Source organism: Silene latifolia, chromosome Y (assembly GCF_048544455.1).
Source record: "Silene latifolia isolate original U9 population chromosome Y, ASM4854445v1, whole genome shotgun sequence".
Classification (NCBI taxonomy): domain Eukaryota; kingdom Viridiplantae; phylum Streptophyta; class Magnoliopsida; order Caryophyllales; family Caryophyllaceae; genus Silene; species Silene latifolia.
In genome coordinates this window covers 310,386,020-310,404,994 of record NC_133538.1, presented here as the reverse complement: position 1 = coordinate 310,404,994, position 18,975 = coordinate 310,386,020, and positions in this window count along the sequence as shown.

Sequence of the window (18,975 nt, the reverse complement as noted above, 5' to 3'; positions counted from 1 at the left end):
GTTTTAGGAGTGCTTAATGGGGGACCTATTCCGGATGGAGTTAATAAAACTAATATTGTTCTTATACCAAAAAAGAAGGCCCCGGATAAGATGATGGATTTCAGACCAATTAGCCTTTATACTGTTATATATAAGTTGATCTCTAAGGTTTTAGCTAATAGATTAAAGGTGTTTTTAGGAGATATTGTATCGGAGAATCAGAGTGCTTTTACTCCAGGGCGATTAATTTCTGATAATGTTCTAGTTGCTTTTGAGGTGTTTCACTATATAAAGAATTCTCGAAGTGGGGGTGGTCATATGGCTCTGAAGCTTGATATGGCAAAAGCTTATGATAGGGTGGAATGGGTTTTTTGAAGTCGGTTCTGGACGATATGGGATTCGATAGGCGGTGGGTGGATAGAGTCATGGTGTGTGTTGAATCTGTCTCGTATGTTGTCAGTATTAATGGGCTGCTATCGACGAATTTCGGCCAGGTAGGGGTCTTCGACAAGGAGATCCTTTATCACCGTATCTCTTTATTTTGTGTGCTGAGGTGTTTTCGAGTATGATTAGGAGAGCTGTGGAAAATAATACTCTACATGGGATACGAATTGCTCCTTCGGCGCCCGTGGTTTCATACCTCTTTTTCGCTGATGATAGTATCATTTTTGTGAAGGCTAAGGAGAGGGAAGCTCGCTATGTTCGGGATATTATTTAACGGTATGATAGTGCTTCAGGACAATTGGTGAGTCTAGAGAAAACGACCATCTCATTTAGCAAGGGAACAGCTTGGACTCGGAAGCAGGAGGTGTTAAGGGTCCTTAATGTTCGTATGGTAGAGGTGCAGGATAAATATTTGGGTCTGCCAACTGTGATAGGTCGGTCAAAACAGGTGCTAACCAGGATTATTCGAGACAAGATTAGTAAGAAATTACAAGGATGTTGGGGTATGCTGCTCTCGAAAGCAGGTAAAGAAATTATGATAAAGGCTATAGGTCAATCCATTCCTACCTATGCAATGAGCATTTTTAAGCTGCCGACTAATTTTTGTGATGAGCTTCGTTCTCTTGTTTCACGATTTTGGTGGGGCAGTGGAAATGGTCGGAGAAAAATCCCTTGGATTGCATGGGAGAAAATGTGTCGTCCAAAGTGTACATGGGGGATGGGTTTTCGTGATTATATGAGCTTCAATATGGCTTTACTTGGTAAACAAGCATGGAGGCTAGTGACTAATACTGAGTGTCTTATGGTGAGAGTGCTTAAAGGAAAGTACTTCCCGAATGTGTCTTTCATGGAGTCCGAGTTGGGGGTGAATCCAAGCTACACTTGGAGGGGGATTTGGGAGGCAAGGGAAGTGCTCAATAAAGGTCTTCGTAGAAGGATTGGGGACGGACTTAGTACGAGAGTATGGGCTGACCCGTGGATACCCGGGACAAAGACGCGACGGGTGATTTCACCAAGAGTAGAGGACGATGAGATGATGGTGGCTGACCTGATGAGTGGGAATGAGAACAGATGGGACCCGGGGAAAATTGAGTCATTTTTCTTGCCCTTTAAAGCCGACCGGATAAGGCGTATTCGTCTTAGCAGTACTAGACCACCAGATGAGTGGTGTCGGGACCCTAAGAAGAGTGGTGAATATACGGTAAAGTCTTCGGCCTATCATTTGCTTTACGGGGATAGTGTTGATGGCGTAGGTCAATCAGAGGTGGGAATGGAATAGTGGCTATGGAAAATTATATGGAAGGTGCCGGTTCTACCCCGTATAAAAGTTTTCTTTTGGCATCTATGCAATGATGTCGTAGCTACAAAAGGGAACATTGCAGCTCGATCGGTTTTGACGGATAACATGTGCCCACGGTGCAAGGACTGTGTGGAGACTTGTCTTTATGTGGTTCAAGATTGTGGTTGGGTTGGAGGTGTTTGGGATGGGTTGGGATTGGAAGTTGGCGAGGGAGGGGAGTGAGGGAGTGGGTAGAGCACATGTTCAGGGAATTGGGAGGTCGAGAACGAATGGAGCTGATGGTAGGATGTTGGGCTATATGGCAGCGAAGAAATAAAGCAATTTTTGAAGACGGTGAATGGCGTGCTGACTGGGTTATTAACCGGACGAGGGAGTTGCTGGCGGAGATGATGAGCGCAGAAGAAGGGAGGAGATTAAAGGGGACGGGGTTTTGTGGGATGGGTGTGGAGAATAGGGTGGATGAGGTGTGTGAGGGAGGTGGACAAATGAAGCAATGGGAAAAGTTAATGAGTGGTGTACTAAAGGCGAATGTGGATGGGGGTTTGCTGAGAGGTAAAGGGGTTGGATGGGGTGTTGTGTGTCGGAATAGTTATGGTCATATTACGTGGTGCACAGCAATACAGGCGGAAGAAGAGATGTCCTTGAAATATTCGGAAGCAATGGCGGTTTTCCATGGTGTGCAGGAAGCTCGGAGTATGGGTGCGAGAAATATTATTATTGAGAGTGATTGCTTGGAAGTGGTTGAAGATTTGAAGACGGGAAAGAAAGGACGAAGCGACATTCATCTCGTTTACTTGGATATTTTTTCTATTTATTCGTTTTTTGATTCATTTGTTTTTTCTTTTACTCGTCGTAATTTCAATATGGTAGCTCACTCGGTTGCTCATTACTATCCTTGTCTCTAGGATGACGGGGGTGGTCAGATGATGTACCTTATGACATTATAGCTTTAGCTGACAAGGATGTGAATGAGATGGTATAAACCCTTATGTGGGTTTTTTCAAAAAATAAAATAAAAAAATAATCTACTATGTTAGACGTTCAACAATCAACTCCCATCAATAATCAATACCTATGATTGGAACACTAATCTTTTGTCACTTGATTGCATGTATTATTGCTTTAATCATAATTAGGTATGCTTATGATTAGCTATGCCTGGTCTAAACTTTGAAATCCTTAATCTTTAAAAGGAGAGAACATTGGTCACTGTAGCGATGAATAGTATATGCTAAATGCACACCGTCGATTTCTCACCCTGAATCACAGCCTTACATTCTAATTTAACCTATCTTCATTCATAGATCTCTGCCCAATTTCACTTCTCCTTCAACCCTCATTTGCTTCGCTCATAAAATGCCGCTCTCTTAATCCTTCCCAAATTCACTTCTCCTTTAATAAACCTTGACAAATCTCACACAAATTGCTTCAAATAATCGGATCCCATACCAAGTTCGTCGCTTGAATTAACCTAATTTCCCAGATCACTTAAATATCACGAATTAGGGTTATGGGCTATAGTTTCCGTTATGGACTACGGCTCACAATTAAATTGGGGATTTCTATTGTTTAGGTTAGCTAATCAGATTATAAGGTTATTGCTCTTCTTCACTATTCGGTTTTGTTGGTTGCGTTGTGTCGAGTTAGGCATTGTATTTTATTACACATTAGTTTCAGCTTCTTTTATGCCTTCTTAATTTACGTATGTCATTTCTTTGTGCGTTTCTGATGGTTCCTATGTATTTGTGTGCTTATTTATGTGATGCTCTATAATTGTAGGGGACTTACTGCGGAGCGATCCGAAGTGCTGACTGACGTATGTCTTATGAATACGGTTCGTGGCTCCTCTTGATGGCTGATTATTGATGGTGATTTGATTGGTCATTCATTAGGTGTTTAAGTTGCATTCAAATTCCTATCCTTAATTAGTTTTTTCATTTTTTTCATGTTTTCGGGGTTTCCTTATTTAGGGTGTTGGTACAACACAGGTACTGGTTTTGAGTAAAGGCAATTCGTGGTCTCTTCAAACTGCCCTTTCCTTGCTTGTGTCGCTTTCAGGCCTCCTTGTGATTGTACAATTTGATCTACGTGTTCGTTCAATGGTTAATTTCTGTCTTCTTGTACTTGTGTCCTGTTTATTGTAACTTACTTTGGTTCTTTGTGTTTTTAAGGTTGCTAACTATTGCTGGATCTTAGGCCCTGTCTCACTGGTCTTCTTCCAACTTGTTTGCTCAAGGTGGGTTTTGGGTTTGTGATTTACATTGCTTTGTTTCTTCTTTACTTTCAGAGTTCTTCCTTCGGTAACCTTATTTGTGTGCCATTCTTGAAAGCCACAGGACTAGAGTTCGACTTGAGGTTTCTAGCACCCGAGTTTATGATTCAATGGCTATTATCGGATCTCGGACTACGCCTCACCCGGTCTGTTTCAACTGGTTTGGTAGGGTGGGCTATTGGGCCTGTGGTTTTGATTGCGTTCTTTATTCTTTTTTTGGGAGTATTATTATGGGTAACCTTATTCGGATGCTGTTCGTGAAGGCCCTAGGGCTGGGGTGTCTGTTTCTGTAGTTACCAGCATTGTTTTTTTTCCCGATATTATGATTGAATGGCTATTATTCACCTTCTCTTTGGTTTTTGTTCACGTTTTTATTCCCTTTCAGGTTCAATAGTAGTAGACATGGCTTGCTTGTGGCGCTTACGAATTACGAGCTTATTCATGTGCTATTCCCGAAGGCCCTGGTGCTGGATTCCTGGTTGTGTAGTTCCCAACATTTTTACCCCGAGGTTATGATTCAATGGTTATTGCTCGTCTTCTCTTTGGTGATTTTCACGATTTTTAGTTCCCTCTCAGGTTAATGCTCTTTAGAACCTGGCTTCATGCATGTCCAGGAACCTTTCGGTAGTACTATTTTCTATCCCTAGCAGTACCTTGGGTATAATAGGTCACGAGGCGCGTGGTGTCATTGTTAAGGATTGTTTCCATAAAGGCTTTTCCTGTTTATAATTTGTTTGTGATGTTTATATTGCATGTAGTTGTTGAGGAGTGAAACGATACGGCCTTGATGTCATGGCGATGACGAGAAGGAGTTGATGTGATGGCGATGATACGGCAGCGTGTGATGACGGTGGCGGTAACAACCAGGTATTTTGGCATTCCATTTCCCGTTGTTGTGTTACTTTGGCTGGGACTAGGGTTTTGCGTTACCTTAATTATCACTACTGTGCTTTGCTACTTCTGATTAGTTGGCGGGATTTAGATTGGTTTGCCATTTTCCAATATCATTTTCGTTCTTTTCGTGGTTAATTTTTTTCATCTTTGTTTTCTGGCATTTAGGATTAGTGTATTGATCTTCGTATTCTTGATTTCTTGCTAATTTACCTTGGTTGTGTTCATTTATCTACGTATTCCTATTATCGTTAATCCTCTTTATTGTTTATTATTTTGATCTTTCGTTTTGGGTTTGTTACTTTCCGAGGGTGGAGTTGTTGACATTACTACATTAGGCTGGAGTTGACATTGGTCAATTTAGGTTGTTATGGAGCTTTATTGACTGACGCTAAATGTGTTGCTTTCAAGTAACTCATGTTGAATGCATGGTTTCAGGTGATTAATGTGAAACCATTCAGGCAGGAGTCGAGAAGTCGAGTTATTGGATTCACAGGCCGACTTGAAGAGCAGAAAGGTTACGATATCCTTGTAAAGCAATTCCTCATTTTATCAAGAAGAATAATGTGCATATTATTATCCTTGTGAGTTCATCAATACTCTCCAAACCATACATTCACTCGTGAAAATTTCATTATCCTTCAATGACACGATGTGCTGCTTTTTTGAACATTTCAGGGACCGGAAAGAAAGAAATGGAAAATCTAATTCAAGAACCGGAAAATCTTTTTCCTAATAATGCAAGAGGATTGACAAAATTTTATATGCCCTTACCTCACATGATCGTAGCGGGGGATGATTTCACGCTCATCTCAAGCAGGTGAGCCTTGTGGCCTAATTCAGTATATGCTATGCTTATGGAATGGTATTGATCGACTCAACTTAATTCTTCCTCTAAATTTGATTCTTATACTTTTGATTAATTTGTTTGGGTTTTTTTTAACTCAGATCCCAATTGTGGCTTCAACTAGAGGACTTGTTGATACTGTAAAAGAAGGATTCACCAGATTCCAAATGGGACATTTCAATGCAAATGTAATGACCTTAACTGACTTAGTGACTTAGATACTCTTGATTTAAACTGGAGTCAGATTTATCAGAATCTCGGTCTCTAACAATCCGACTTGGTTTTTGTTGTGCTCAGTGTGATGTTATAGACCCTGGAGGTGTAAATGCAGTAGTGGCAGGAGTGAAGAAGACAGTAGCAAGCCGTTGAACTCTTGCTTTCAAACAGATGATATTTAACTCCATGGGTCAAGATTTCTTATGGAAGGTCGGTATTTACTCGATCTTCAGAGCTTGCCTTGTACTGCTTTACACTTAGCTCACTGCTCATTGTACTTGGTTGTCTTATTGAGTACACAACAATCATTTTTTAGCCACTTCAGACTCACTAATCATTATGTAAGTTACTACATGAGTTTAGTTAGTTTTTATGTTGCTTATTGTTTATTATTTTGATCTTTGATTTCTCGGTTGGGTTTGTTACTTCTTGGGGAAGGAGTTGTGAACATAAGACTGGGTTGGAGTGGACATTGGTTGGTTAACTTGGTTTAGGTTGTTTGGAGCTTTGACTGATGCTTAAATGTATAACGGCCTAAGTGACCCGATTGCCAACTCAATGCTCAATAATTGAATAGTCTATGTTCTGAATGTACTGTTAATTCTGTTGATCAGCACCACAATTAATCAGTGGTGAGCTCATGTCAACATTTGTTCGATTGCTGTTTCCAATGGGCTTATTGTAGTCGTCTAAATTGACTTTTAGTCTTCTAGCAAACCGTTGTTTCACTATATACTTGTGTTTGTTATTCTTAACTGACTGATAAACATAACATTTGCCCTTTGGAGTTTGTATGTCGTGGATAACTTGTATGATCGATGTTTCAAGCTTTATCATATCACATTAATTATCTCATTCATAATTCCCTTATCACCTGGTTTGGACAGGATTACGGTAAACAACTCGATCTCCGGAGATGAAACAATAACATAAGCAGGAGGAAACTTTGAGTTCAGATACTTTCAACCTGGTGAATCTTCCAACTGGTATATATATAGGTATTCGGTACAAGAAAATTTCAGTATTCACTTTAGTTTAGGTAGCAAACTGAGTTAACCCCATCTTAGATAAACATAGTTATGAGCTAAAAATTTTAGATGTAAACTTGGTTATTACAAACGGGCTAAAATCAACACACATTTGGTCCACAAATTTGAATTCGACAACCAGGAAATCAGTACAAGCAGTTTTACTTGATTCAAGAAATCTGGTTCTTAGAGACGGGCCTAATACGAGTGAGCCGTTGTGGCAGAGTTTTGAAAATCTTACTGGTACTTGGCTTCCTGCTTGTAAGATCGAGTATAACAAAAAGACTAGAAAAAGGCAGCAACTTTCTTCTTGGAAAAATGAGGACGATCCTTTCCTGGGTCTTTATACTGTTGAGATAATTCCCGATCAAAAAGAATATGTTATCATGTCGAACAAAACAAAGTAGTATTGGTGTAGTGGATCATGGAATCAAGAACAGGTTTTCAGCTTAGTCCCTGAGCTAAGGTTAAACTTCATCTATAACTTCAGCTACGTCGATAATGAGAATGAGACCTACATTATATCGTAATTTACATTTGGGGTACATATTCATTGCCTTTCATGGGTGGTTATTAGTTCACATTTCTAGGTTCATATTCATTTTGGTGCATATCAATTATCATTGCTTTTATTTAAGTAGTTGTGTATTATATGGAAAGATCTTTTAGGTTATGTGATCATTTAGTTGGATTTTGCTTTTGGGCAATTGTCGATCAAATTTGCGGATTATTGTAACTGGAATCACGGTGACGTGAAAAAAAATAGCAATTATGACAATGGTACTGACTAAAATAGGTCTTTGCTTAATTTTTCGGGATTACAGTTCATTAAGTCTTTAGTGTTTGTTTGAGGTTTTTCTTTTCAGGGTTGAGTTGGGGTTTTATGGGATTTTGTGTTCAATTGAAATTTTTTATATCTCAAGGCTGGTCACGGATTTGGGTTGTGAAACAAGAACTGCTGAATTAGCTAGATTTTTGATGGGTTTAAAGCTAATTTAAATGCAGGGTCTAAGTTTTGAATTTTGATGGTTGTTTAGTGACTGATTTGTTAACACTTTCGAAGGAATTTGTTAGTCCATATACAAAGGTATCATTTGGCCTTTTTATATCCTTGTTCCTCACCGTACCAAAGGTTCTAACTTATACATTGTCATGGTCATGGAACTATTACAACTAACAGAGATTATGATGAATATGAGAAATATGGTGACCGTCTGATGTTTTTCGTCTTGCTCATTTTGCTAATTTATTTTCATCATCGTTTGCCTTTTTCGGTTGAATCCTTATATGTGGGGTTTTTAATGTAGTTTCACTTGTTGATGACGAAGAACATCAAGATCAAGTTCAGCCTTCAATGTAGATTAGGTATTTATCTCTTCGGTTTTTTAGGTGTACTACTGGTAGATTAGTTCACCTGCAAATTAAAGCTAGCGTGCACTTAGATCGGTTCATTGATAGTGGTTGTGGTAGATAGTTGTTCTATGCTCGTTGGTGGCAATCGTTGTTGGCCGTAGTTCAAGGTGGTTGTGGCGTGATTGGTGACGGTAGTGGTCGATGGATGTCACCTTTAAAAATCTCCTAGCTACTTGATACGTGCCTAATGTATAGTCTTTATAGCCTATTTCAGCACGTATTTCTATGCTTTTTATGTAGCATCTGGCTACAAATGCCCCCGAATATTCTACTTTGGTCCGTTTATTGTAATTTGCAGGAATTGACCAAAGAGGAGCTAAATCGAGCCTTAACTGTCCCAATTGCACGCATTCATGGAAAGAAGGAGCTGGAGCTTGGAAATCTAACAATTGGAAGACGTATGAGCTGAGTTTGGAAAGCAATTCAGGTCCTAACATGCCTATATAGCTCGATCGAGTGGTCTACTGCTCGATCGAATGCTCTACACATTCAAGACTGGTCGATCGACTAGTTTAAAGGGGTCGATCGAGGAAGTTCTGCAAGCAGTGCTCGATCGAGAGGTTGTTCTAGCTCGATCGAGTGATTTGCGTTCGATCGAGTAAGCTTTCTACTCGATCGAGGGGTTTTCGTGTGCTTTTAGCTTATTTCCGCCTAATCTTTTATGGGCTTTTGTAATTAGTCCTTAGATTAGGTTTAAGGCGATTTTTCAGTATAAGACTGAGGAGAACATCACGTTACTCCCATCTCTGGATCACGTACATTTCGACTGCTACTTCTGTCACTGTTCTTTGGATTTCTATTCTCTACTTTGCTACTCGGATTCGGTATTATCAATCGAGTTTTAATTCTTAATCGTATTTACTGCTTTTAAATCCTTTCCCTCCTTGCTTTATAATTGTTCAATCGTTCCCCCATAGTATTATCATCATGCTTAGTTTTAATTATTTGGTTATTATAATTGTTAATCTGACGATTATGAGTAGCTAATTTCCCTATGCTAAGACTATAGGGGATCCATAATTTGAAGGGAGAGTAATCGATCTACTAGGTTAATGCCAGTACCGTCTTTGTTGTTTAAGTGCTACAAATAATTGTAATTGCCTGATTGAGTCGACGCAATTAGACCCTTATTCTTAGTGGACCTTGACCTGGACCGAAAGGTTTGAAGAGGCAGACTAGTAGCAAACAATAGAGTATTGCAGCGAGGGCGAAAGTTAAACTGTTTACACCTTAGGGTGAATTAAGGACCGAAAGGTGACGTTCGCTACCCCTTAGACGCACCGCATTGACCTGGGACCTAGATTACTCGACCAGATGATTATGGTGAACCGTTTGTCTTAGCTATTCTCCTTTATCTGTTAAACTCCTTCCTTTTTATTTCTCTTTTCCTTATTCTCTTAGTTTAGAAATCACATTTTATAACCCCCCAAATTGGTTACTTGGACGAACTTAAGTTTAGCCGACAAACTCCTACCTCTCTGTGGATTCGACCCGACTTCCCTAGCTATATTAGTTAGAGCCAGTTGGTTATTTTTGGCAGGTACGCGATAGACGTGTCAAATTTTGGCGCCGTTGCCGGGGAGGTGGCGCATATTTGTTGCTTTAATTAAGTTTGTCTCTCGTCTCAGGGAATTTATTACTTGAGACCGATCTCATTTTTTTTTTTGCAAAGTTTGATCAGCTGCAGGTTAACTTTTGCCTCGGAAGTCTATTTGCAAGATGCCTACGATTACAGAGCATACAGAGCCGTGTGGTAGATGTGGCGAGGAAGGACATGACCTTTATGAATGTGTAGCAAGTATAGAGCGCGCCCTTGCTTACAATAAGTACAAGCAAGGGGTTCCTTTTTCTCAGCTATATGAAGAGATAAAGAGCGTTTCTACCCTTCTACGCCAAGATACCACAACCGGTCTCTCCCTCTGCAAGAGAAGAAATTGCCGAGTTGAAATCCATTATGATGAGTATGTCACGAAATCGATACGGTTATATCGGAATTGAAAGAGCAAGTCGCGCAATTGACACACGCGACGGATCAAGCCAAGTTTCTTCCAATTTGCGATCCGGCCAAGTCGATGAATTTTCAAAATGACCTTATTCATGAAGAAAACGAGGTGTTGACGGTGATGATGACTCAGATGATGATCTAGATGAGTTCCTGCAGGAAATACTTGCTGCGTGTGCTGTAACCACTCGATCGAGTGACTCTTCTACTCGATCGAGCGGTTCTAATCGTCCAGTGACTCGATCGAGTGACACCACTACTCGATCGAGCAACCATGCTGCAGATATCACTCGATCGAGTGAAGAACAAGGTCGATCGAGCGACAAAGGTACTCGATCCAGTACTTCAAGTGGCGGAAATTCCAATTTACTATCTAATACCGCCATCGTGTCATCTTCCCCTGCTGTGGAGACGTCACGAATTGTTAAGGGTAAAGAAAAGGTTGTAGGACCGCTCATCGCTACCAGAGTACCCTTCCCAAGTCGTCTGAAGGACGCAAAGATCGAGCAACAGTACGGTAAGTTCGTGGACATCGTGAAGAACCTCCAGGTAACTGTCCCTTTTTCCGAACTCGTTACTCAGGTACCCACTTACGCTAAGTTTATGAAGGATATCGTGACGCGTAAGAGGAATTTGAGCGAATTTGAGACAATTTCATTTATGGAAGAGTCTAGTAATCTACTGTTAAATAAGGCCCCTCCAAAAATGAAAGACCCGGGCAGCTTTTCTATTACTTGTGTCATAGGCAATATGGTTATTGATAAGGCCCTTTGCGATTTAGGTGCCAGTGTTAGTGTCATGCCCCTTCCTGTCTGCAAGAAATTGAAGATGAGTCATTTCAAGGTGACTAACATTACCCTACAGATGGCCGATAGATCTGTTAGGAGACCCTTAGGTGTCCTGGAGGATGTGCCTGTGAAAATAGGCAAGCTTTACATCCCAGTAGATTTCATTGTTTTGGATATAGCTGAGGACACCCGGACCCAAATTATCTTAGGAAGACCATTCCTTTGTACAGCTGGGGCCGTTATTGATGTCAGAAAGGGCGTCGACTCTTGCGGTAGGGATGACGCTATCACATTTAGTTTGCTCGATTTTTAGCCCACCCAATGATAGAGGACACTTGCTATTCGGTCGATATCATTGATGAGTCTATTTATGACTTCTGGTCGGGTTCTTTTATGAAGGACCCACTGGAAGCTCTTATGCTTTTTGATGAGTGTGCGAGATAGCCCGGCACGCGATGACGCTGCGTTGGATTTGCTTGTTGATGATTTAGATGAGCATGAGGGAGAGCAGGTGGAACAAATGATTAGCACACTTTGCTCCATTGAGGTAAAGGTACCGGAACGTAAGCCTCTCCCTTCTCATCTTAAATATGCTTTTCTAGACGATACAGAGCAGTATCCAGTCATTGTTAGTGCTAAGCTTAGTGATGATCAACTGACCTCTTTGTTAGCAATACTTAAGAAAAACAGGAAAGCAATGGGCTATTCACTGGACGATATCACGGGGATTAGTCCTGATATTTGTATGCACAGGATAGAGCTGGAGGAGGATCACAAACCTTGCGACAGGGGTCGTCGTCGGGTGAACCGAAGATGCGAGGATGTTGTGATGGCCGAGGTAATGAAGGCTGCTGGATGCAGGTATTATTTATTCTGTAGGTAATTCTAGATGGGTAAGCCCAGTACAGGTAGTCCCGAAGAAAGGAGGGACAACTGTAGTTAAGAATGAGAAGAATGAATTAATACCTACCCGAGTAGTGACTGGTTGGCGGATGTGCATAGACTACAAACAGCTAAATGCCGCCACCAAGAAAGATCACTTTCCCCTTCCTTTTATTGATCAAATGGTAGAAAGGTTAGCTTCTCATAAATTTTTCTGCTATTTAGACGGGTACTCAGGGTTCTTTCAGATCCCTATCCACCCAGACGATCAGGCTAAGACTACATTTACCTGTCCTAAGGGCGTTTTCGCGTATCGCAGAACGCCTTTTGGTTTGTGCAATGCCCCTGCCACCTTCCAAAGGTGTATGATGGGGATATTTTCAGAGTATATTGAGTCTATCATGGAAGTTTTTATGGACGATTTCAGTGTATACGGAAGTGATTTTTCTAACTGTCTGTCTAACCTTGAGAAAGTTTTGCAGCGCTGTATTGAGGTTAACCTTGTGATGAATTGGGAGAAGTGCCACTTTATGGTCAACGAGGGAGTTGTCTTAGGGCACTTGGTTTCTGATAGGGGAATAGAAGTTGACAAAGCAAAGGTGGAAGTGATTCAGCAATTACCACCTCCTGTTAATGTTAAGGGGGTGAGGAGCTTCCTTGGTCACGCCGGTTTTAACGCCGGTTTATCAAGGATTTCTCCAAAATTGCTAAACCACTTACACAGCTGTTGCTTAAAGATGCCCCTTTTGTGTTTACTGACGCTTGTCTTTCTGCTTTTAACAGGTTAAAGCAGGCCTTAATCTCCGCGCCGATCATACAACCTCCCAATTGGGACTTGCCGTTTGAGATCATGTGTGACGCGAGTGACTATGCACTAGGAGCGGTGCTTGGCCAGAGGAAAGACAAAGCCTTGAATGCTATTTACTATGCGAGCCGAACTGGGATGAGGCTCAAGTGAAGTACACTACCACGAGAAGGAGTCATTAGGCGTAGTTTATGCCTTAGAGAAGTTTCGTACTTATTTAGTTGGGTCAGAAGTCACTGTTTTTACTGACCATGCAGCTTTGAGGCATCTCCTTGCTAAGAAGGAGGCTAAACCACGGCTACTGAGATGGATACTCCTTCTTCAGGAGTTTGATTTGCAGATTAAGGATAAGAAAGGAGCTGAGAACGTTGTAGCTGATCACTTGTCGCGACTGATGCGACAAGAAGGGGAAGATTCTCTACCTATTGATGATTCTTTTCCTGACGATACTTTAATTGCTGTTATATCGTCTATTGTTGACCAAGAACCTTGGTATGCAGATATAGCTAACTTCGTTGTCGATGGCAAGTCACCGACCTTTCTCATCGAAAAAAAGAAGCGTTTTACGTATAACGCTAAGCGATTTCTTTGGGATGATCCTTACTTGTTTAAGGAATGTGCAGACGGTCTCTACAGACGGTGTATTCCGCAGTGGGAGACCAAAATAGTCCTGGAAGGCTGTCACTCCTCTTCATATGGTGATCACCACGGTCCATCGCGCACCGTGGCTAAGGTACTTCAGTCTGGTTTTTACTGGCCTTCTTTGTTTGCTGACGCCAAGTCTTTTGTTTCAGCTTGTGATGCTTGCCAACGATCAGGGAACATCTCGAAGAGACATGAGATGCCACAAAACGGCATCCTAGAGGTTGAGGTTTTCGATGTCTGGGGCATCGATTTCCAGGACCGTTCCGTCCGAAAGGTAACAGGTACATTTTAGTAGCTGTAGACTATGTGTCAAAATGGGTTGAGGCAATTGCTTCACCTCATTGTGATGGTAAGACCGTGATAAAGATGTTCAAAAAGATCATATTCCCCCGTTTTGGTGTCTTTAGGGTCGTCATTAGTGATGGGGGGGGTGCATTTTAAGGAAAAGAAACTCACTTCCATACTGTCTAGAGTTGGTGTCCAACACCGGCGTGGTTTGGGGTATCATCCCCAAACTAGTGGTCAGGTAGAGGTCTCTAATCGTGAGCTGAAAGAGATCTTGTCTAAGGTAGTTTCTAAATCACGGAAAGACTGGAGTCTTAAGCTAGATGACACATTATGGGCTTATAGAACTGCCTTTAAGACACCAATTGGTGCATCACCTGTTGGGGTTGGTGTCCTTAACAGTTAGTGCAATGACTCATAAACCTCTAAAAGGATCAAAGGGCATACTTTTGGTATTATTATCAGTTGATCCACGTTTATCAATAACGGTTGGCTTGCTAGATAAGTTTGACGTTATTGTCATACAGATGGCGGTGATCAACTGGTCCCTAAAAGTCACACCTATAGGATACGTTCGAGAGATGTGACAGTATGAAAATACAGTCATGTAGATGCCAAATTTGACTAACCAGTTAGTCCGAGTTATTTGACTAGTAATTAGTCAAAATATGATGTTGAGATATTATATTTAATACGGATTAAATATTATGGGCTAAGGCGAATTAACCAGTTAATTCGTAAAATTAAATATAAGCGATTTATATTTAATTAATGTATATTGAATATAATTATACAATATTGTCTTTGTCGGACATGTATTAATAATTCAACTAATCCGTCTTATTAGTTGATGTTTTAATAGCCGATAACCGATGACGATTTATAAAAACCGCGTCATATACATTTAGCAATTTTTCGAGCCAGTTCACGAGGTAAAATTAAGAGGAAGTGGAAGCCCACTTCCCATGCTTACCCTCGGTCCGGCCGAACCAAACAAAAGGAGAGACTCCCTCTCCTTTTGACCGAGACAATTTCATTTACAGAAAAACTAGGGTTTTGGAGATTAAGTTTTCTCTGAAACTGAGATCTCACATCTCGAGAAAAACTCACATCAGTTCTCCCAATATTGCAAGGCAATCGGAGAACACCTTCTAGCACAAGGGCATATCTCGGATAAATCTTGGGTGCAACAATTAGGAGGGAATCTCGTTTGATTTCTGTTCTTTACGCCGTGCATCAAAGGACCCGAGGTTGATTCTTAATTCTTATTGTTTCTTTGTTGTTTTTCGTTTATGACAATATTTCACATGCTAAATTTACGTTATAGTCCTAAATTTAGAGGGTCTTATACGGATATTACCCTACAAGTGGTATCGAGGCGAGGCCACGTAAATTTTCATTGTGATTTTTCATAAAACCGATTTTGAAACGATTGTTTTGTCTCGAATTCCGTGCCATGTATACACGGGCGATTTTTTTTTCTTGTTGAAACCGTGACATGTTTTACACGGTTTTATCATCTTGTTTTCGTTTTGTTTTTATGCATATTGTTGTTTTATACAGAGATTATAACAATATGTCATGTTTTGTCAATTGTCAAATTTGTCTTGATGCGTTTTTGATAAAAATTGAAATTGATTTTGTCTCGACAAACTGTTTTCACGAGGGTCTAGGTTTTCCAGAAATTTTGTACTCGATCGAGCAAGTTTTTAATCGATCGAGTGGTTTTTCTCATGTTTTTACTCGATCGAGTCCTTGCGATGCTCGATCGACCTCTTAAAACCTACTTGCTCGATCGAGAAGTCCTCGTACTCGATCGAAAGCGATTTGTCGATAAAGGTACTCGATCGACCACCGTTTACTCGATCGAGCACTTTGTTTGGCAACCCTCTCGATCGACTTGCGATTCATCGATCGAGTTTTTTGTCCCTCGATCGAGCACTTATGTCCCAGGATCGAGGGATTTTTGTTCTGGCAGCTTTGAAAATTTATTCGTTTTGTTTTAAATTTTCTTTTGGCCATAATATGTACTTTATACGGATATTGTACACTCGCTATGATTGTGAAACGGTTCACACACGTACCATTAAGTTATTTTAACGTGTATTTAAAGTAACGGACTGTATTAGATTAAAATTAAATTGATAGAAGCGGTTTTATCACATGAATTTTAATCATTAAAAGGTGGTTTGGATAAATTTCACATAATTACGGAATTATGTCACGAATGAATTTGTTTTTAGTTGATGCATTTTATTTATCGTTAATTATGAATGTTTTTGAATGCTTTTATTACGTATTTATTTATTTATTTTGCAATCAGTTGTAACTTAGTGTGGCCTTAGTAGAACGTGTTACCGTAATGATGGAACACGGTCTTGGTTGTATTTTGAGATCTCGTATCTCCGTTTTGGATTTTTCACTTGTAATTACAGTTTTTATTAGAATGTAATTAGGTTTATATTTTGTAATTTTAATTGTAATTTTTGAGAAGACCAAAGACGGAGACCAGATGCTTACTCCCGCTACCTGGATCAAGATGGAACAACAAGACAAGCTTCTTGGGTCCAACGGTGGATTCCAAAGTTGTATTTTGTTCTTTTTATTAGGATAGGCCACACTAGGAAATTTTATTTACGTATTGCATTCAATTATTTATTTTATCGTAACGATAGTATGCATCATATTCCGCCTAAAAACCAAACCACCTAATAATTGCATGAAAACTGACACATATAGAGGTCACGAGTTAGTTTTCTTTGACATTCGTATGTCACACGTTTTTAAGCCATCACCCAAATTAATTCATTCACGCAGACGCTAGTTATTCGTTCACTTAATATGAATTATAATTTAGTTGATGGGATCTTCCTCGTATAAACAAAAATTGAGAACGGTCTTTATAGGTCAAACTCCAATGAGTCCCTTCTTCGTCGGTAGGCATAATATGACCCCTTCTACGTCGGGTAAGTTGGAACCGATTGACCTATTTTATCTCAACACTATGGTCACTCGTACGATCCTGTGACTATGGTGGACTATAGATAGGATTTACGGAAATCTATCGACCAAGAGTTCTTCCGGAAGAATTAGCTAAACAGTTGGCTTATCAATTTACAGAAATTGAGTCTTGGGATCACTTGTATCATTCTTGAGGGAGATCAATTATGCAAGTGCGAGAGTCTACATGTTTTAAAATGAATTTTAAAATAGACTTAAATCACCTCGATGAGTTGCTTATTTCGTTTTTGTTTTTCTTTCTTTTTCGGTGTAGATCACGAACCGTTAAACTGCTAATAAACAAATGGTGGTTCTACGATAACCCAATGCCAAGTGCCACATTGGACCGTGAGTCCTGGCTTCGGATCTTCATGAATCGATGAATCAGTCCACTCGATCAAGAATGATGGATCAAACTTCGCGGATCGGGAGGCATTACGAATCTTAATGCCGCTGCGACGACGGAAGCTCGGTTTGCTGAGCCCATGCCGTCACACCCAGGCCCCACGGCTGGAGTTAACGAGATCGACAAGTATAACGATATCGCCTTGGAAGCGGGTGCGATTAAAAACGTACTCATTTTTGCAATGGAACCCAATTTGCAGAAACGCTTCATAGCCCAAGGTGCAAACAAGATTTTCACCACGCTCACCAAGGAATTCTCGAAAGCACCGAGAATCGTGACCTATGAGCATACCACTCGCTTCTTTGATGCGAGACTCCAGAAGGGCCAACCTGTTAGCCCACACATTCTCAGCATGATTGAGAATGTCGAGAAGCTGGAGACCTTTGATTGTAAGATCAGCGAGAACATTGTGATCGACCGCATACTTCACTCACTCCACGATGGTTATTCGCAATTTAGAGCGAATTACTATATGAATGATTTGAAGAAAACTCCGCATGAACCGCACTCCTCCTCGTACGGACCGAGAAGGACATGAAGTTCAGTGGGAGCATGAAACAGGATGTTCTCGTTGTGTCAAATAAAGGGAAGGGTAAGGGCAAAGCTCAGGCAAGCCTAGCAGTAGGTAAGGCGAAGTTCAAGAAGTCCGGTTCAGGTAAGAGTGGGCCTGGTGAGTCGAGCACCTCATCAGGCGTGACAAAGAGCAAGAATGAAAACATGGAATGCCATCATTGCCACAAGACTGGGCATTGGAGACGCACATGTCCTGTTTATCATGAGGACTTAAAGGCGGTCGTGTAAACTTTGTTGGTATGTCTTCCTCTTCTTCTACTTTTATTCATATGATTGAGATTAACCACGCAAGTTACGGAACTTGGGTACTTGATACTGGTTGTGGTTCTCATCGTGTAATCATGTGCGGGGCTCGAAACATCGAACCCCTCGTAAAGGGTGAGGTGGACCTGCGTGTTGGGAATGGAGCAAGAGTGGCTGCCATCTCAAAGGGGACATATGTGATCCAGCTTCCTAGCGGATTTGAGTTGTCATTATATGACTGCTATTATGTACCTAGTCTTTCGAAAAACATTATTTCAGTTTCTGCACTTGATAAACTTGGTTTTTCATTTGTAATAGAAAATAATACTTGCATTTTCTCATTACACGATATGATTTACGGCAAGGCAGTCTCCATGAACGGAATTTATGTTTTAGATCAGACCACGGAAATATTACACGTAATGAATAAAAGTTAAAGGTTGGTGACAAAGATCAAACGTATCTATGGCACTGCCGTATGGGACACATTAATGAGAAACGCGTAAAACAGCTCATCAAACATGGAGCTATCTCGGCCTTTGATTTTCAATCATTTGGCACGTGTGAATCATGTCTCATCGGTAAGATGACTCGGATTTCCTTCAAAGGTGTTGGAATGCGCGCTGCTGACCTATTAGGGCTCATACACACGGATGTATGTGGTCCTATGTCAATCACCGCACGAGAAGGCTATAGGTATTTCATCACTTTCACGGATGATTTAAGTAGATATGGCTATGTCTACTTAATGAAGCACAAAAGTGAATCCTTTGAGAAATTCAAGGAATACCAGAATAGGTCTGAGAACCTATTGGGTAGAAAGATTAAAACACTGCGTTCGGATCGTGGTGGCGAGTATCTTTCTCACGAGTTTGATCAACACCTAAAGGACTTTGTGGGATTGCCCTACGATTAACTCCACCTGAACACCTCGGTTGAACGGTGTGTCCGAACGG